The sequence below is a fragment of the Odontesthes bonariensis genome, chromosome 2, assembly GCF_027942865.1.
Source record: "Odontesthes bonariensis isolate fOdoBon6 chromosome 2, fOdoBon6.hap1, whole genome shotgun sequence".
Lineage (NCBI taxonomy): Eukaryota > Metazoa > Chordata > Actinopteri > Atheriniformes > Atherinopsidae > Odontesthes > Odontesthes bonariensis.
This window is the reverse complement of record NC_134507.1, coordinates 16,701,467-16,723,249: the sequence shown is the minus strand read 5'-3', so window position 1 is coordinate 16,723,249 and position 21,783 is coordinate 16,701,467. Positions and strand designations below refer to the sequence as shown.

The following is a 21,783-nucleotide window of genomic DNA, read 5'->3' as shown; positions in this document are numbered from 1 at the left end:
TCAGTGAAACGGTATAACTTTAGTTCAAGAGTCAAAAATGTGTGTCGATTGCTTTCATTGAATGTTTGCTGAGCTTAATCACAACTTTAAAGTTCAGACAGATTTACGCGTTAACATGAACATAACGTGACACGTTTGAGGCTGTTATTATAATCTTAATCTATTCAAAAACGTTACTACAGCCAGGATCATGACGAGATTTTCAGTTGTCCCATCATTGTACTATTCACACTGCAAGACGTGTTTTTTTTCTGTATTCGAGAGTATTGGCGTGTGTTCACGCTGCAAGAGTTTTCAGTTGACTTAACGTCAGACTCTGCCTGATCCTAGTCCAGCAGCTTCAGCTGTCTTGCAGAAAAGTCGTCGTCTTTAACATTACACCGCGATTCAAGTTGCTCCTCGTGATTCAGCCTGTTCAGCTCGTCTGGTTGTTGAAGAGTAAGTGGCAGTTTCTGTCCACAGCTTCTCTATAAATGAGTCTGTCACAACATTGCACGCTGGAAACATTAGAGGCATGGGTGGTCTCGCCAACATTTAACCAAATAAAGCTCTGTTTCCTGTGCAGACCTTCACGTGCTCTCTGTTATGTTGAATGTATGTTTGCTATTTTCCTCTTTCTCCCCGTCGTGTCCCCTGACCCCGTCGCTTGAGCTCTTGTTGGCTGGAGCTCTTTGCTGATGGCTTAATCAACAACTCCTACCCTAAAGACTCCTTGAAAATAACAACCACGCTTGGTTTCCACTCGGAGACATGGATGTCTTCGCAAGTCTCTGCGATGTGAAAATCAGGCTGAAAATGTTGTAGAATGAACTAGGATTTAAGGAACAGTAAACAGTACATTTGTGTGTCGGATTATTTTAGGCAGCAGATAAATAAACATTCGGTACTTGTCCGAGTATTCATGGCAGCCAGTAGGCTGTGGGATACAAATAAAGTACAGATCTCGTGTTCTTTGTGGTAAAGACATGTGGAGTATCAGCTACATATGTAGTACGAAGACTCAGAAATACTTGCAGGATCAACTCAGTTTAGTTTTTGTGTTTTTATTGGATTCTTTCCCAGTAAGAAAAAGTAAAGTGTAAAAAACTAGAACCTGTACTACATTTGTATGAATAAAGTTGAATGCAGCATAAATGGCCTGTCCTTGTGTGTGCATGTAAGCACGTCTCCTTTCCTTTTAGCAGCTCATTAGGAGGAGCCACTTCACCAGCGGCTGAATGGGGGAGCAGCAGCTCCAAGCTCATTGTAGATCCACTAATCCTTCACTTATCTGAGCTACGTCAATACTCCTACTGGCCCCCCACCTTCTGCTGTATTCTATGGCTTCTCTCCATCCTTCCTTCTCGACCATTCATGCCACGCAGCTCTCATTCCAGCCTCGTTCCCTCCTCCAGCCCTCCTAGGTGCTGCTTGAAATCCATCCTATCTCTTTACCATCCTCAGGACAAAACAGAGAGGGTATAGGGAGTAATAAGACAGAGCAGCAGGGGTGGGATGGGCCCGGTAAGGTTATTAGGCCTCACACACAAACACACTGTGCGCCACAGGGCCACTGAGGTAAAGCCCCAGGGGGTTGGAGGCCATTTCTGTTTGTGTGTGTGTTGAGACGGCATTTTATGTGTTCATGCTTGAAGGGGGGAGAGATGAGGCCACGCACCTTTTACTGGCACTAACAACTGAGGCTGCTGACCTACCATGATTTGTGCTGCTGGCTGATATCTTTAAATGGTTGAGATTCATGAATATTCAGCAGGTCCTACATTCTTTGAATCTGTTAAAACATGTAATAACAAAACTCTTAACCGCCCTCTCCCCCCAGAATATTCTGCTCAGACAAATAGTTGATGGAGTCTCAACTGGTCTGATGTAAGAGGAGAGCCTAGATGCAACTAGTTCTATCTACGGCAATAAGAGTAAAGGACCTCTGAACAGAATTTGGCCCGACCACTTTGGAGCAGAGAGCTGATACTGCAGTGCATGGCCAGTGGTGGATCATTTTTCATTTCCAAATCTGCTTTGGCATTGTTAGGCGTGCCACAGAGTGTGTGCGCGCATGGCAGGGGGGTAAGGGGAGGCATCCACAAAACACACAGACAGTGAGAGGGTGGGGCTGCCAGCCGGGTGCACTGTGGACCATTTCTTGTGTTTTTCATTGGTGTTTCTCTGACAACACAAGGCTGGCTCTTCCTTCACTGCTCAGCTGAGCAATCAGGTCACCTCGTCTTGACAGACACAAAAACACACGCACACAAAGACATAAACACACAGCGACAGGCACACACATGCATAGACACACAGTGCATGCAGCCCGCAGCTGTTGCCAATGATGTCAGTCCTGATTTGGCCAAACTAGCCTTTTGTTTCACAGCGTGAACGCAGCGCAGAGGAGGAGGCTTCATTTGGCAGTGCAGCAAGAGTTTTACTGTCTGTTAAGACTGTTTGGATTAAGGCTTAGCTCCGGGTACTGACATGGCAGTCTCAAAGCAAAACAAATACTTTTTTCTCTCTTTTTTTGTAGTTGAACAAAGAGTAAAAAGTTGACAGTAAAAACAACTTTGAAAATCAGGTAATTATTCAAGTCATTTACAAAGACACATATTCTTAGTTCCCGCTTTCTTTCTTTCTTTTTTTTTTTTTGCTTGTTTGTATATGATTAAAAATAAGTTTGGGTTTTCAACCGTAAATTTGCCAGTCGCTGTAATTTATAGGTGGAGCTTGTGGCCACATGATAGGATGAAATTATCATAGGCTCAGTTGACTCCCAAGGTTGTGAATGGAAACTCAGTTTTGGATAGGAATCGGCAACAGCAGGTACCCACAGGGAAACAAGGATTTAGATTCGTCTTATCAATTTGTGAAAGAAGACATCACAAGATCTTAGAAAAGAGAGGTTCTACAGGTGCAGGTTCTACAATCTACCATTCGATAGGCTAACATTGTTCATTATAAAGAACGCGTTTATGTGATTACATCGTACCTGCCTGTGCGATGACACCGTGCACCAACTTACATGGCGAATGATTTAATTTATGTGAAGAGGTTTCCTAGTAACAGAAATTTTGAAAGGAATTTTGAGTTTGAACAGTCCAAATAAAAATATCTTCTATCTATTTTTGAAACAAACAGAAACTAGCCATTAGTCAGAAGAATCAGATTCAGAATATAAATGAATGATATCAAAAACAATTCCCAACCCTACAGAAGGTTGCTGTCTGTTTGAGACCAAAACGCTCAGACCACATTCAGAGGGGGTTAGATAAATATATGGCTGCATTCTTTAAGCAAGGTGTATGCAAATGTATCTGCATTTCATTTGCCTCGGGAGTCAGAAGTCGAAACTGGGAAGGATACTCTGTCCAGGTGAGCAATTATAAGAAATAAGAAATAAGAAAAACAAGTTAACTACAATGGATAATGCTGTATTTCACATATAAACACTGCGCAAAAAGTGTGAGGGAATTATTTTATAAGACAAAAAAATGCCAGTACCGGTCAGGTAGCTGGGACTTTCTGAATTTCCGAATTGGTAATCCAACTTCTGGGGCTTTCCGGGAGCTTTTTCATACTGGGAACTCATAAGTTCCTACTTTTGTGTTCAAATGCAAGCACCAAGTGTCCTTGGTCGCAGGGTCAACTGATCTCTATCCTAACGGTGGTCAACACATAGGGCAGAATTCAGCACAGGGTCAGGTTGTGAAAACAAAGGCAAGTGAGTGCGTAGCCCAGCTGTCTGATCAATGTGAGGTCATGATGCTTTCCAGGTATATTACCAAGCTGAGGGGATAACAGGTGAGCTACACAGCAATGTAAGCTCCAGCTTTCCAAAAGAGATCCAGTCACAAGCAGTAACCTAGAACAACATAGAAGTCAGTTATGGTTTTAAGCAGTGTGTTCTGAGTCATGGACTCCATTGTAAACATGAACAGAGGGAACAAACACAGCAAAATCTCGCACGAACTTTTTGAGCAAAACTACTGTCAACAAGTAAATATAAAAGCTACAGGCTCTTGCTAACCTCCTCAGCAGGTTATGGAAGTGCAAAACTGTAGGAATAACACAAAGTTAGACACTGCGGCTCTAGTCAAACGCCCCCTACTCCCTTATCCAACACACACACACACACACACACACACACAAACACTCCCCGCCTCCAACCCCCTGATGTCTGTTGGCAGATCTGTCTGAGGAGCTTAATTGGTACTTTCTTATTTTTTCCTCTTTCTCACCCTCCAACTCTGTCACTCTCTCATTCAGCTGTGTGTGCACACACACGTTTGTGTCTGTTACAGTGGAGAGAAAGCGCGAGTCTCTGAGTGTTTTCATGGCAGGAGGATAAGAGCGTGGGTGCCACTAAATGAAACAGAGGCTCAGGCAACTGCACACTCTGTGGCGATGTGATGGAGCGAGCCAACTCGGTTAACCAAATCTTGGAATGAACTACTGAACCGGGCGCACGCCGCACAAACACACACAAAGCACAGATGAACGCAGAGGCGCACACAGAAGTTGTCCCTGTGCCCGGGCAGACTTTCTGCTGCCAATAATGAGGAGGTTTGGAGATGTGCATTTGTTTGTGCAAATCTAAAAGACTCACTTTAACAGCTAACTCGATGGGCTGCACTCGCTGCCAATCACGCATCAGTTTCAGTCAACAGATTCAGCGGGCTGTTTGCTTTCTGTGTACAGTCACTTTTATTACCACACTTTGAAACCCTCAAGCACAGTTACATATCCCACCTGCTGACATGAGATACAAACATAGCAGGAGACACTCCTCGACTAGGCTATTATGCTGTCGGTGACATTTTCTAAAATAATCCTACTTCTCCTGACATTTACGGCAGCGGCTGCCTACAGTACACACTGCTGTACAAGCAGGCCGCCTCTTGATCTGAGATGTGTTTCTTGGAAACCCGGCAGCCAGGGCTGCTTGTTGGAGCAATGATTTGATTACGTTTGCACTGATTACAGTCTTGTTGCTAACAATATACAGTTCTATCAGGGAGAGCAGGAGGGCAGGAGAGGGAGTGATTGAGAGTGGGAATGTCAGTTTGTCAAGCTGTCAGGAGCAATGCTATATTGTGCTTCCGAGGTGTTCGTGCGTAGGCGAGCGCTCAGAATTAATCAGTTTATATCAAAGAGTACCAGTGAGGATATTAATACAAATCTTTCAGCTTCTATCAGCACTCGGGAGAGCGATACATTGCAAGCTCCTTTGAATCCAATCACAGCAATGGAGAATGAGCAGCACATCTACAACAGCTTCCGTTTTACAAACAAAGCTATCACGAACATTTTTAACGGCAAGTGCCCTTTGTTGGCATCGCGCTGGAGAGCTGTAGACAAGCAGCAAGGTGCAACAGCAGCTCAGCCGTGGTGTGTAATATTGGCTGAGAACAAATAATCTGAAAAGCTTCAGTGCCCTTTGCCTTTGTAAGCTTTATAAAATATTAACCAAATTAATCTACCCTCTTTTTCCCTGAGAACACACTGTACCGCCACTGATTCCCTGTAAACCAGCAATCTTTCCTGAGATTAATTCAAGGAAATGCAGCTACATCTTTGATATCTGAAAGCCAAGGACAAGGTGTAATTATTCCTTTTCATGTACAGCACTTTCCATTAATTAGACGTATGCCGCTAAAAGTTGTCGCGCTTGTTTAAGTGACAGCCATAGAACTACAGCTCCCCCTCCTCCCCTCAACACACCGACAGCAAGTGTTCCTGGCGAAAAACGCAATTATAACATTACAGGGCTCAACAGCGCAGCACCTGATCGCGGGTCAGATTTGTCTTGTACGCTGTGAAGATATTTTTAAAGACTGATATGATACCCCGTTTAGTAGAGCAATTTCTAGATGCCTCAAGGGAGAACAAAAGGGCAGAGTTCACTGGGAAGCTGAAAGAGCTTCACTCCAAACACACTGCCAGAAAATAAGGGCCACAAAGTAAAACAGAAAATCATCTGAAGGGATTTTATAGATTGCAGATTTAATGTCCGTCTGATGGGAAAAAATGAGAGAGAGATCAGAATTAATCCTCTTAGCTGTTTGTTTGGTAATCTGATTTGGTCAGATTTTTCGGCTGCTACTGTATCTCTGTTTGTGGTTACTGATGCTGTCTCTGGATTGACAGCGCCCAGTTTAACCTTCATCACAACCCTCCTACTCTTCTCCTATATTAGTGTTTGGACATGGCATATAATCAAAATATGAGCGTATGTAAAATCCCCAGCGCAGTTCACCAAATCCAGCAGTGTGTTTACTTGCAAACTGATTCCACACTCTGACATCTCTCTAAAGAGGCACACTGCTGCTGTCCCTGCTCCAGATAAATGACCTACTTTGCACATTAACACACATTTACATGAGCAAGATCCAGGGCAGCTTTATAGTTTTTGTTGCCAGGCCCGACACTTCTCTCTTTAAGTGCCTCTTGTTCAGTTCTTAGAAACTGCAGTGCTTTTAGAATTCTGCTGTCATGTTTGAGGAGATCATGTAGACAGCAAAGCTGACAAGAGACACGTTAAACCATATTTCCTTTGAAACTAGCAGGAAAATGTGTGCATAATGTATGCCGGGTTCACAAGCAGGATTGTACTTTTGTCGTGCATGTGTGTTAAAGAACGGTGAAGCTGACACAGAGGCCCACCCAAGGTACTTCCAGCTCAGGCAGAGCTATTTCCAGACCACCAGCCCCTCCCCTCACCTGCACCTCCACCTCTGCTTAGGCAACCACGCCGCTGCACGGGCTCTAGTCACAGACACGACTCAAGAATGGATCCATTATTCACACAGACACACGCTCACAGGGGACTGGCATACAAGGCTGGGATGTGGTAGTGGCACACGAATGCTCACTTTTACTTAACTTCTCTTAGGACTGCTCAAGCAGGTGAGAAACATAATGAGATTCAAGTGTTTTCAACAAAGCAGCCTTACTCAGCTTTCAGTGTAGATACACTATCCCACAAACATACCCAGCGCGATTCCACTATGTAAAGTAAGTGAAACGGCTCCTAACACTGTGTCCATGTGATCGCGGACACACGGACCAAAGCAACGCAGCACAAGAGAAATGAAAGTCAACACAGCTTTAGACACACACATCGTATCAACTCAACTTTTGAGCTTTGCCTGACAGCACAACACAACTCCACACGACTTGACATGGATGAATATGTTAAGCACTCTCACTGCTCGTCTCCCTCACCCATATAGACACACACACACACAAAGAGACCAGATTGTATACGAGTTTGCTCACGGACCATGATAAGAAAATGTGGTAAATGCGTAATCTGATATGCATGACTTGAGGTTTCTCTCTGCTTTTCTTTTCCTCTTGGAAATCGCAGGTTGCATCCATAATTTACACCAGCCTCCGTCTGTTTCTCTCTTTTCCACTCTGTTCCCTCCCTCTTTTTCCTCCTCTTCTTCTCCCCTTCTCTCTCCTGGCAATCTGGCTTTTGCAGCTTTGCTCATTAGCATATTGCAAAATGTGCAGATGCCACCAAAAATTATTCACCTTCCAGCTCTTTGATGCTGTTTCACATGTACACAAACTACACTGTCGACATTTTGCACAGCATCCCAAACAAAAGAAGAAGGATAAGGTCTTTTACTTGAATGTGTTGGGAGGCATAATGTGACATCCTTTGGTCTGTTGTCTCCTCACATCCTCATTCAATGCAATTACATCATCCATCATGGTGGTCAAAGGTTTTTGACACTACGATGATGACTGCCATGGGTTTAAATAGACACTTAAAATTCATGGAGTCTGAGGGATAGCTGGATACATAATACTCGTGCTGTTCAAAGGCTAATTGAACACAATATCCATGCATGTTTTTGCATGAGATAGAGCCTTGTTCTCCAGGTTTTGCAGTAGGGAGCACATGGTTAAAGGATGGGGAAATGGAGATTAGCCATTGTTCTGATCCTAGAGATTGATAGTACCACTGATAGAAGCAGATCACTGACCATACATGGTAACTTAACATAAGTTCAACACTGCTACGAATGCTGTTCAGACTTCAAGCTCTGGGGTCAGCTGGAAGCAAAACCAGAAAGGTATAAGTGCAAGAATGTGGTCTGGTAAACATCCTCCATATAGGCGTTCTCTAAATGGACCACATCAGAGGGAAGACCAGTGACCTAGTGGAGCACAAAAAGATTTTGCAACTTGTTCTGCTACTCTTGACTGACTGAACCCCTTTACCTGACAAGTACCGGCCGCCTGACCAAAGGGGAAATGCAATCACCAAGTATCATGCAAATCGTCAAATAAACATATGCTTTCATTCAAAAACAATGGTGGTCAGCCTCTCGTAGCAATTACTTCCGGATGTTCTTGTGTGTATGTGGTCCAATAAATTTCTCTGAAAGTACCTGGACCATTAAATAGAGAGCAGTATCAATTTCTGAATCACAGGAAAAAGCTTTCCTCCAAAGATGATTTGAGATTGTGTGCCCTAAAACTGAAACCTTTTCTTGCTCCTCTGAATCACAACTGAAAACACACAGTTCTTCAGTATAGTGGCTGGTGTGACACAACAAAAGGCAAAAACCAAACTGCCATCATCTTATCGTGTTTGCAAACCCTCACTGAGGCGCATCAGCATCACCATGCTAGCTTATCCCAAACTGCTCGGACAAAGACAGAGGTGATAAATCAGGATCCTTACCAGTTTGGATGAGGACGTTTCTTTGTTTGATATTAGGCCAAATCTGTTTCTTAATCTTCATCAATCACGAAGAGAGTCTAAAATGAAACAAAACAGAATGCAATGCATATCAGGGAGTGTGACAAAACACAATGTGCTTTTTTAGTGATAGGAAGACTAGACTTAGGTGTCGTCATTTATTGAGATGTAAGAAAGCTCCCTGTTGCGCATGTGACAAATTGGAAGCGCAAAACAAAGACTGACAGAGCTAGAGAGAGAATATGCATCTCTAATCCTGCCAAAAGGGAAACATAAAATACTTAAATGACAAATACAAAATGATTTCTTGTCTTCCTTGTGAGTTCTTTGTGCCCATCTAGTTTCAGAAAACAGCTGTCTTTGAACTCTCCAGGCTCTAATCATGGAGGAATATTTCTTCTCTGCTTCTGGCTCTTCTCTAACTGAGATGTGCAGATCTCCTAATGGGACAACCACTTGCTGACTGTTAATGCACTGCACTACTTTACAGGACTGCATCTTCGGCTCACTTATTCATGTGTTTGAAAATCCCCCATCACTTCATTAATATTCTGCTAGACGGCCTCCAAAATTCATTGTGTTTTTCCACTTGTGTACTTGTGTATTTGGCAGGAAGAAAATACTTGAGCTATCTCCACAAGCTACAGATTGCCCCACATTTAATTACTGTTAACACCAGCACTAGCAAGCTAAATACGCCCCCATGATTTATTCATTTTCTCTCTATATTTGAGTGAAATTAAATTAGTCACATGAGTTTAATTAACTAAATATGATCTGATATTGTAATTTCACACTTGGTTATGGGATACAGAGATGGATACTCGAGTACAAAAAACCCACAGTAAACCGGAGCTCATTAGAGGGTCTAACATGGAGTATGTTTCACCAACAGCAGTAATAGCTGAATGATTCCTCCTAATCAGGGTTTACACACTGGGAGGTTACCTTTATTCCTGAGGAACCAGGAACACTCTGCTTACACCATTATTCACTGTTTTTATCAGTCATTGAACCTTCACTAATAGCAGTAACACCCCTCATATTTTCTGGGACCTGAACTCTGCTAATTACAGTCACGGAACACAATACAGCTGCAGTTCAGGAAAACAATCTGTTTCTCGTCCATTTCAAAGGTGAAGCTTGGATCTCCGAGAATTTTTTTCTTAAGATATCTGCCTCCATCAATAAAGATGGGAGTAGCAGAAAAACTGTCAAAGGAAAAAGGGTCAACTGGGAATCTTTTTCGCCACTTTTGGAAAAAAAAAAAAATCTTTGGAGGCTTAAATATCAGAAAAAAACGTATCAGAAGCAAAATCATCCCCCGAAATGTACATGGCTAAAAGCAAAGTGAGCTTCTAAAAGGGAAGGAAAAAAAGCTCAGAATCACACTTCTTTTCTCTGTAAATATAATGAAAACATGCTTGAGAAAAATATTCCAAACACAGTAAAATATTGGAAGCGCTTGTGTGAGGAAGGGTCATTCTTCTGTGGCGAATCAATGATACTCACAAAGCCCGAAATGCATTAACCACAGGAACTGCTGTGGGTTTTTCTATTCAACTGTGCCTGGTAATTTCTGTCTGTGTGTCTTTATTTGACTGAGGAGTTCTAAAGCACAATTTCCACTGCTGGTATTATTTCCCATTCATACAAAGACTCCATCATAGTGCTAAATGAGCTGCAGTGGGCGATAAAAAAAAATTAAAAAAAGGAAAGGAAAAAAAATCTAAGAAAAAAAATGTGGTAATTTACTGATCCTTGATAATGAAACATGAGGAAAGTGAGGCATGTTTTCTCACTCCCATCGAGAGGAAATATGGCTGCTTAGAGCTATACTGACTTGGAAAATGCTGTCACACAGCCTAACAACACGGGCAGAATTATCAGACAAAAAAATAAATGGAGGCATTGATTCTCTCGTTGTTTATTTACAGGCCTCTCTGGAGAAGAAATAAATTCCTCTCTTGAGGCTTTGTTTCACCATCACACGACACGCTGGGATGCATGAGAAGAGGGGTGAGCAGGCCGCACACACACAGAATCACACACTCAAATGTAAGCACACACGTACAAACATCTTGCATCTGGATTAATCTCCAATGGGCGTCATCACAGATGCCATTAAACGTAGCGGAAGGCGAGAATCGTGCAGGAAAGAGGCTGCCATCTGAATAATTTATTCTGAGGCTCATCTTGTCTCACACCAGGGGGATTTCTGCTTTCAATTTACACTGTTTTCCTCCCAACATTCAAATCAGGGAGCAGATTTGTTGTGATTGGCACACGGAAGGTCAACGTTAGCGAGCTGGCGTCAACGCTGTCCTCAGTGGGTTGGTATGTCGGTCTATTAGCACACTCGGATAGAGTGTGTGCATGTGTTTGTGGCAGTCTTTGTTTACCTCAGTGTGTGCTGGGTGACGCTGGAGAGTAGGCCCATGGAGCGCAGAGACATGAGTGTGTGTCTGAGCTTATTAGACTGGATTCCAAGGACACAGGAGGATCTAGACATTACACTGGCTGAGAAAAAAGAAAAACCCTACAGCTAATCGTAGCAGGAGGATGTTAGGACTGCAGACACTGTGCAAGGGGTAGGGGAGGGAGACAAAAAGGACATGAGAAGGATGAGAGTGAGCTGGGGGAGTCGAGAGTGAGAGCATGAAGGAGGAAGTAAAGAGGGCGAGCGCAGAAGGAAGCCTCGACTCTCGTGCATGTCCTCATGGTGTGTGTCACAATGGGACTGAGAAAAGCACAGTTCACCCAGACGAAGGTCAGCTGTGACGGAACGAGCTGCCATTGGCCATGCAGGCCAACTGAAAAGCGCGGGGAACTCTCTGAAAGTGACAAAGTGTATTTTAAAATCTTTTGTTGGAAATTTCCAACTTTTGAAGGCAGCACAAAGGACCGGTTTTATTGTGTCGTGCTGTTGTTGTATGATTCCTCTGGGAAAGGATCAGTCTATTCCGCTGTACACCCAAAGTAGGAGGCGTACTTGCAACAGAGACTGAGAGTATATCTGAGACGGGAATGTGTTTGTCTGCAGACACTTGCTCTGTTAGAGAGGAGCATTCCCTGAAATGAAATTCTAACTTGAGAAAAGTGGGTTATTGGGTTGCTTGGGGGAAACCGTGCTTAGCAAGCAATATGCCCTTGTCATTTCCAGGAGTAAATTGGTATGTGCTAGCTTGCACTGATGACAGGACTTGGCTGTTTTTGCCGTTGCAGGCATGAATGGCCCTGTAGTAGCCAGGCACAGTGCAGTGGTTCAACAAGGCCTCTTTAACCAGCTGAATGACAGGCAAGCAGACGGGCGGCGAGCCAGGCGCAGACATTCAGCTCTGGCTGCTGTAATGGTGCCAATTCAGCTAGACCAGAGAGGCCCCATGATACCGGAGAAAGACTGGGAGAGGAGAGTTTAAGTATATGAGCGCTTCCATAGTTAGGTCACCAGGCTGTATTTTTCCTCTCTTTCCATGCATCCCACCCTCCATGTGGCTCCACTTTTTCACCATTGTCTGCCGGTCCTCTTCTGTTTAGTCTTTAAACTGTTTTGCTGTCTTTTTGCTGCTGCAGGGAGTCTATGAATGCGTGGCTTGTTGCCTTGTTAAACTTTAAACGTCAGTGTCCGCGGCCCCGAGCATTGCATCAGTGGCTCTGTGCACTCTCCACCTTGTGGAAATCACCGTGCAAACTGAGGGGAAACTCGGCACCAGTATGACACAGCATGCAGGAATGCACCAGCGGATGTGGCTCTCTCCGTCTTCTCAGTCAGCCCTGGTCTCCTCCTCCCCCTCTCACTGTGGGCAGGTCTATATGCACCCAGTAATTATCAAGGTTATTTTCTCCGGAGGGCCAAATCCCTGTTTATGGGCATGAGCGTGTGTCACCAGACCTTGGCTGTCAACCCCACAGGATGCTGACTCTTGTAGACAGCCCCAGAGAAAATGCTCTGCTTCACAGACGCTGCAGTTGCCAGACACTGCAGTTGCTTTTGCCTTTTTGAAAAAAAATATTTGCGATTTTCAGAAGCTGTGTCATGACCTCAAGTGAGACGGCAAAAACGAGGTTTTGCGCAAGCCTCAAACTTCGTTATTCCTGAAAACCTCCAAAAACATGAAAGGCACGCGCACCGCTGAAGAAAACTTAATACTCATACACAGAACCCAAAACACAGCAGAACTTTAAAAGACATATTTCATGTATGTCAAGCTTATTTAGTGGAGGCACGAGGGCAAAGGAGCATGTTTTGCGTTCGTTTGACTGAGCTGTAAAGATGAGATTTTTCTTAGATTTTTTTTTTTTTTTATCAACTTTAAAAAACATTCAATCCATTCCCTGTAGCGACACCCTGTAGAATTGTAACCCAGGCTAGTACACACACATTTCCTTTTGGCAATGGCAACAGAGAAAGTCAAGAGTGGGAAAGACCAATGGTTAACAAGCCATGTAAAAAAAAACACTAACTAATCCAACAAAGTAGGTACTATACCAGTTAATTAGAGGCAAACAGAAGGCAACTTTGTTTTCTGAATGGTGTACAGAGTAGACTTGTTCTCTTGCTACAGTAGGCTTGTGAACAAACAAGACCCTGGAGCAACCTGAATTACAAGCTCAAAAGTAAATTTGCATGTAACAAACTGTTAGCTGGGGTCAGTAGTGCGCACATACACACTCACACACACACCCACACACACATAGAGAGAAACTGGCTGCTCGTCTCACAAAAGCTGCTTCCTCTCTGTTTCATCACGCAGGCCGGGCTTTGTTGGTGTGCGGAAATACCTCCAGAGGGAATGAAAATACTGGCAAGTCCCTGCAGCTCTTTCTGGAGAGAGACACGGGGAAAGAGACAGGCCATGCAGCTGCAAGATCACTCACTCACGCAACCACACATGTAAGCCAAGTGCCCATGTAGGCTAGGAGCTCTGGTTACGCACACAGATAACCGTGTTAACCTAAAGAACATAAACACTGGTGTGTTGTTACAGGGCTGTCAGGGCACCAGAGGAGTCAGAGGGAACTAACACTGACAGTACAGGAACTTAAGTTGGACTTATGCTGTCAAGCCTGCCACAAAATTATAGGCAACGTCACTGTGAAAGCTCATACTGCTGCTAAACTCAGCCTGGGAGAATTGAGTGACGCTTCTTCCTAGATTTACGGTCTTCTTGCTAGAATTTGGGAAATGGTCCAAGAAAAGGTCAAGAGAAGTTGAGATATCTCTGGAACTTTAAATCCTGACTAGCGTCTAAAACTGTAAAAGTACTCTGTCCGCTTCAAGATTGCACATATTCACACCTTCGGGGAATTCAGAGTTCACTAAGCCTCATCAAAAAATGAACAGCCACAGAGAACGACTTCAGTCATTGACTGAGTGCAAACCCTCGACCTTCATGGTAAGAACTTAGCCACCATGCAGCCAAATGCTACACCAAGGCTCTTAAATTTGACTTTTTTTAATATTCCATTACCTCACTCCCCGGCCATCTTGCTTGGTGAAAAACACATGTTTGTAATCAGACGACAGCACCAAAAACAGATGACTGCAATCAGACAGTTAATAGTCAGCACTTCAGGAAAAAATACACCATATTTAGTAAGAAATACAGACCCATGATTAAAAAGGAATACGAGAGATTGGCCCATTGTTAAAGTAACGGCATCGCTGGTAATGAAACCTGGCGTGTACTTTGTGGTAATCCCTTCTCATGAGTGAATTAAACAGCTTCAGCCGTCGTGATTAGTGTGATCCAACAAATGAGATCAAGTCTTTTAATAAACAGCTATCAGTCGGACTTACTGTCTTATAAATATTTCTAATAGACACTGACCGGAACAGCCAAGTTCATTTTTGATATTTCAACACATATGTGGGTTTTTTCACCATCTTACAGGGCTACCATCATTTATATTCAGCTGACCCATGAAATTTGACAACCGCATGCTATCTTTATGTAAAATCTAATTGTAAATTGTATCTCCTACACAAAAAGGAGAGTCTACCATGTTGTTTCAGTGCAACTGCTACCCATTTTCTAAGCCTATGCTAATGTGTGTGGATGTGGATGTGAATGTGTGCAGGGGTAATGTTGGCACTTCCAAACCGGCATCTCATTGTCTTTGTTTGAACTTAACAGGAAGATCTACTAAAAAGCAGCCGAACATTGTTCTCGCCACTGTCATTGATAACCGCTTTCCATCGCCAAGGCAAGGCAAGGCATCTTTATTTATATAGCGCATTTCATACCACAGGCAACTCAATGTGCTTTACATAAATACAAGGCATTTAAAAGAACAGCATAAAGCAGCAATTTAAAGAGAAAAAAAAATAAAAATAGAATAAAAATTAAAAACACAGTTAAAAGCAATCAAAGAAGAGGGGAAAAAGAAAGATATAAACTCAACCATACGCACACCGAAAGAGAAATGTTTTTAACCTGGATTTAAAAGTGCTTACAGTTGTGGCTGATTTCAGGGCAAGGGCATGCAAAGGCCAAATTGGTTCAACAACAACAACAACAACAAAAAGACTTTGAATGCTTTATTTTGCACAATTTTGGACTTCTCTTTTTCAGTGTCCAGGCTGCATTCAAATAGCAGGTTTCAGCCTGAACAAGACAAAGCACTTTGCAAAGTCACCAATCCAACAGAGCGCAAACACGCCGCCATTGACTGCTGTGAAAGGCACAAACTTTGGAGCACTTTGTGTTTCTGCATCATCCTTTGTCTCCAACGTCAAATGCAAATATTGGTATCAGTGCTGATGTAAAACCCTGTTAAGCAAGCTTGGCAATGAAAACATATTCATTCAGTCACAGCTTGCTGCTATAAAAAAAACCTCTTACTTAATGTTACACGTCCCTTGTAAAATAATGGTGATTGGGCCCTTTTGAGTCTGGCTGAGCGTGATTCAATCCGCAGACGCATTAACCGGGTGTGTTAGTCTGATTTTGAGACTACGCTGGATTAAAGCAATACTATGTAACATTTCTACCTTAAAATAACAGCTTGAAAAAAAATTGTGCGGCTAGAATGAGTTTTAATATTACGATTGGCCTGTCTCCTATGCCCTTCGGGGGTCTGAGTTGGAAAAACTGCGCTATGTAACTTTGCTGGACCGGCCCGGGAGCTGAGCGGAAGTACTTCGACTTGCTTTCTGGCACACCTACCGCAAAAACAAATAGACCCCTCTCACGCTCCCAGGTACATTTGATTACTCTTACCTTCTCGGTCGACATAGCTCGCACCTTCTGACTCCTCGCCAGTTCGTCAACAAACGTGAAAGTGAAAGCGAAAGGGTGTTGTATTTACGACAGTGTAACCGTACATTACCTCCAAGCCTGTAGGGGGAGCTCCAGAGTGGGCTTTTTGAGAAGTTACATTGTATTGCTTTAACATTTTAAAAGTCTGGTTCTGGTTGGACTTTAACCTTTTTTTTTGTACTCAATATATTTGATTAGCTCATACGACGGCAAGATAACAGAAAGTTTTACATAACTTATTTCACAAAGGGTAGTTTGCAGAGGGTAATACATCTCAAAGTCAAACACAGAGGCCAGTTCTGAGAGCAGCACGCTCAAACGATGTACTGTAACTCAACTGTATTTTGTGGTAATGAGGAATGTAATCGATTGTGGTTTAATGCAAGCGACGTCATTAAAATAGCTGTACTTTTCAGCGTGACTCATTATCAGTCAATCACTTCAGGACAGTGTTTTGGATAAGCACCCCCTCCTCGGATTGGAGTTTGCTCGGCAGGTTGCTTTCTGCTTCTCAACATGTCATCTCCACCTTACATACTTACTTACTTACTGTGTTAAAACAGGGACCATCATCAGTCCAGCAACCCACTGCACTCACCATGTAATTATTGAGTAAGTGAGTGGGTGGGTGTGGTGGAGGTGGTGGTGGGGGTGGGGGCACTTTGCTTGACAGAAATTATTGGTATATGCTGATGAATTACAGAGTTGTCCAGCGTTATTGGTTAACCAACTGCATTAACTGCTAATTTAGACGAGGGATGCATGTTTAATTGTAATCCACAATTATCATGAAATACAGTGAGATAGGTTGTAAATCCTTTGTAAATTTACAGCAGTCTGTATGATGGAAGCAGATACACAGATGTAGTGCTACAATCAAAAAGCTTCAGTTCATCATGTACATTTACAACCGCTAAAACGCATGCCTAAATTTTAGAAATTTAAAATTTTCAGATTGACCTTTAAATGTGAGCATGGTGCAATCGAGATGCATGTTTTTACAGTGTTTGCAATCTCATTATCTTAACTTGTAACCTCTGCAACAACCTCTGATATCCCAAAAGCAACCCTTTAAAAGCAGAGGTACTGGGACCTCTGACCAAACAGCTGACTAAAACAGTATAACTGTGGATATCTCAGGGGAAAGCAGATTCTAGATGTACTGACAGAGTGGAAGAGCTTTCAAGACAGCTGCTCGAGTTTCTCCCTCTGTCACTCTCGCTCACACACACACCCGTGCACACACACGCTCCACTCCCTCTCTCCTTTTTAGCCAGTGACAGCAGGCACCCAGCGATGACACGAGGGCTGTTTCTGGCAGCCTGTAAGGCAGCACTAAACAGACAGAAATATCTGTTCTGACAGACGGACAGACCGTCACCCAGTACAACATGCATGCAGCTGTCACTGAGCTTACCGCACCTCTTCCCAACCCTCTGGTTTGATATCCCTTACGCAATTCTTTCTCCACTCTGAGCAGTGTTTCCCTCATTTTTCCTTTCTTATCACATACTATATTGATTTGCCACTCCTGTATCTATGAGGCTGCGCTCAGCTTTCCATGGTCAGAGAGGAGGTAAAGGGAGGTTCGGTTCTGGTTGAGCACACAGGCAGCCTCCACTCGATCAGCCTGCACAGGTTCGACTCTTTGCTCCTTTCATTTTTTCATTCTGTTGTTCTTACTTTCTTTCACACGAGAATCTGTTCTCAATCTCTCTGTCCGTTTAGCTGGGTTAGTTGTTTTTTTTTGTCTCTGTAACAGCCGTTCTCAATTAGGAGGGTCAGGGAGCGGAGTGGAGAATAACTCAGGCTCTGGTATCTGGAGCTGGAGGGACCCAAAGATCAGCAGCAACAAGAAACCACTGCCGCACCGTGCTGTGTCTGTCACTTTGGACGAGTATCTGTGGACATGTTGCATAAATCTTCACTGTGTCAACAGGTTGTCAGTGACCTCTGACGTCCATATTTTAGCACATACCTGCAAATGCAGTGTAAGGCCGCTCATTTATGTTGTTCAGTTAAAAAACTCTAGCATTAAAACTATGGAAAATTCACTCCGTCACACCCATGCATCAAATCTACGCCCTATGGACAGAGCTACTTTAATGGCTTTGTTTCAATGGTCCCATCTGAATGGGAGAGAAGCTGGCGGCTGCAGTTTACAAGACACATCTGCAGGTGTTGCATTTCAAACTAAGAAACTCACGCTGTGAGAAAAAGCACACATACTCACACAGAAAACACAGAGAGAGAAATATTCAGACAGATTGTATCCCTCTGTCTGTGTCTCTCATAGACACACACTGCAGATGCAGCACTGTTCAGCTCTTTCCTCCATGGCATCGAGCTTAAAAACACTGGCACTTGTGTGCATGGTGAAATTGAAATTTCTTTTAACATCTGTGTCTCTTTCTATAAAAATACTGACTTCAGAGTGAGAAGCTGCAAAATATATGACAAGACAAAGCCGAGGCGCAGTATATTGAGCACAGACCTGTCAAATTGAGAGAAAGAATGTGCTCATCAATGGAGCTCCGGCATAGTGGATGACGCTTCCCAGTGAGCACCGCATGCTGAAAGCCTGACAGATCTAAAGCCACCCATGTGGCTTAGGGTTATGTAGGTTTTAGATTACCTTTCCATGGCTAGCATCCTTGGTGCAAATATTATATTTAGTTGCCACGCAGCCACTGGTGCATAGCATCTCACCCACAGACTCTTCAGAAAATAGCTCGTTCAGAGCAATTTCCACTGTTTTAATTTGAAAGCTCTCAGAGCAGTGACTGTATGACTGTATGAGAATCAAATCTGTTTGTTACAGATGAGAGTCGAGTAGTTTGGCGGATCTTGCGTAGCATGTTTCCTAATTCATTGAAAGAAAGAGCAATCAACCTAGCTTCAGATGGTTTCCAACAGATTCAATCTCCTTTCCTCAGGCATCGCTATTGTGACGTCGCTCGTATTTCTGATAATCTATGCAAATTTACCACAGATGGACAACAACGTGTCTAATTGAGAAACATACGCGCCACCCTTAGAGATAATAATTTCAACGTCTCTCTCTCTGTGTTTTTAGTTTTTGTTCTGTCATCCGTCGTTAATTCACAAAGAGATACGTGTGACTGACACTGGCATCTCGCCACAAAATTTGTGAAATTATGCAGATGGGGACACCGTGTTTCTTTTGTTTACTGCTACAAGGTTGGAGCATTCATGAGCACCATTTGTCACTCTACCACTGCGACTAGTACCCCTATCTCTCCTCTTCTCTTTCTCTGGGAGTCCTGTTTCGGCATTGGAGGAACGTCCTCGGCATTATGAGAAGCCATTAATGAGTGTGTGGCGTTGCGTGTTGTGATGCGCGGCATATTACAGCCATTCATCAGAGTCAGGAGACACTTGACAGGCGGACAGCCAACAGGTTGTGTAATCATATAACACAGCCATGTCAGGCCTGCCACGGCTCCGTGTCCCATTCAGGCCTCTAATGTTGTTTTCCTCTGGGTAATTGACAATGCCAGACAGAGAGACCCGGTGATGGATAACATAATGGACCGATCGACGTATAAAGATGGCGACCCACTGGAGTGATGTCATTTATGATTGTACATACATTTGAAGGTTTTTAAAGGAAAATTAGGACTTAGTACAAATTGTTGCTTAATTTTCTTGATTTGGGGCAACATTTGTATCATTTGTATATCAATCTATAATTTTCCTCGAGATGGAAATGGCTTTCCGTGTTTGCCTTTTTGTAGAATATACATCTGTCCCAAAACTGCCATGTTCAACATTTGTTTTCCCCTTCCTCGGTCATAAATCGAAAAGTCCTTTGCGTGTCTCCACTGGGATTTTTGGACCGCTGCTCTTCAGCAGTGAACTCAGTGTCTTTGAGGTTAGAGGCCCTCCTTGCAATCACTCTGGTCTTTACTTCCTTCAGAAGATTCTCTGTGGGATTCGGGTCTGGATTCTGGCTAAGCCGGAACAAAATGTCCGCTTCTCTGTCCAGTTTTGCTCAAGGCCAGATTCTTGTTCAGTTCTTTTTTTTCCCCCTCCAAAATCTGAAAATTTCAGTTTATTCCTCTTTTTTTTTTAAAGACTGCCCAAAGCTGAAGCATCACTATCGACACCTTCCTGTGCAATTCTGGTACGAGCGTAACAAAACAAATGCTCCAGATATAACTGATCTCCATAAATGCTGACCAAGAAAGACTCCTCAGAGACAGGCACGCAAGAGCTTCCAAACCCTGGCAAAATCTCCAGTGCTCAAAAGCTTTGATAGTCAGCTCTGGGGTTGGATGGGATTAATATAATGTTATCTGGACACAGTGACGTCAAACAAAGAAGACATTACTCTTGTAGTCAATCAAAGTGATGAAAATGTTACATATTGGGTGGTTTCATCACAAGTAAACAATATTCGGATGAAGGAAGCCTATATTTTTCTATCTTCTGGAGGAAATCATCAAACAGCTGACACATGAATTTTGCCACACACAACAGTGGACCTCTGCACCTCAAACACAACATCCTACCATTGTTTGACACATGCTTCTTATTGTGATAGTCGCTGAAACAGAGATTATGTTTGTAAACTGCGCTGAATACGGGAGTTACTCTCAGCCACATGTACGTGACAGGGACAATGTCAGCTAAATCAGTTCAAGAAAAACGCTGAAGCCTGTTCAAATGTAAGGTAAAGCGGTGGGGGGTTTTTCAACAGGTGACAACGTTAAAGCTTTACTTTTGGAATTAAATTGCACTGGGAAAACAATCTGACTCAGAGGAATGTCCAGATTCTAACCAAGCACAACTCCCAGCTGCATCAGAGAAGGAGGGGCGGCCCTGAGGCAGAGTTAGACATTGTTAAGGAAAGCAAGTATCCTCACACAACCTGTTCTGCTCTGTCCCTAAGCTGAAAAGGAAAAGACAATGTTCTCTCTCATCCTCCCACTCTCACCATTTTATACCTCTGCTTGTTTGTGAGATGCCTCTTGCAGCACACACAATCCAAAAAGGTCCAGCTTGTGTAAGTGGAAAAACAAATGTGCTGCGAGATGTTAACCGGAATGAATTTCACCAGCAGGGATAAAAATACACATTCCTGTCCTTTGAACATCATCTCTGTCTCCCAAGTTGGAGGTAACACTCCTTAGAGAATAATATTTTTGATCAGACTCACGTTCTATTACTCTGTCTTCATTTATGACGCTCACGGTTTCAGCGTGATAAAAATACAGTGAAGCATATGTATAGACTAGTCATGATGCGCTCTACGGCTCTTCTGTGAACAGATCTGCTTCGGGCGAAAAGGCAGAAACAAAGAGAATTCCAGCTCACCATTACTCACCAATATCCTCTCCTCAATCCCAACTTCATCGATCACAACAACCACATTGTCCTGTGTCAACAGTGACTGCATTATGCGTTGCTAACATTAAAAATGCATCCAGTTAGCTACAGGGGAAAATACTCTTTTGTAAACAGCGACAGTCTTTAACATGATTGCAGCACTGATAGGATTTCTAAAACAAATTAATCCAAAGGAGTCACTCTACCAGCCTGGTTATCTGGCCAAATTTTGCCCCAACAGCATAGTTGTTTGATCAACTGCTGGTGTGTAGTGTATGTATATGTCACAGGGGCACAGAGTTCCTGAGCATCAGAGAGATTAATACAGGCCGGCAGCAGCAGAGGAAAGCAGCAAAACTTGTCTTCTTAAACTTTTATACGTCTGCAGTCGTGCCTTCACATTCTGCAGCTCTTTCCTTCCTTTCACTGTGCATTACTTGTCGCTCTTCTAATGGTTTGCGC

The 21,783-nt window shown here is 43.2% G+C and overlaps 1 protein-coding gene across 4 annotated transcripts in view; it reads right to left on the bottom strand.

Annotated features, from left to right (window-relative positions):
- Positions 1-21,783, bottom strand: part of zmiz1a (zinc finger, MIZ-type containing 1a) — a 98,467-nt gene that overhangs the window by 53,406 nt on the left and 23,278 nt on the right. For 3 of the 4 annotated variants that reach the window (XM_075478355.1, XM_075478358.1, XM_075478357.1), the window contains exon 3: positions 8,690-8,766. The exons of the other annotated variant lie outside the window; for it this stretch is intronic. The gene's annotated coding sequence lies outside the window, so the exon portion shown is untranslated. The remainder of the gene's footprint in view (positions 1-8,689; positions 8,767-21,783) is intronic. 4 annotated transcript variants of the gene reach the window in all.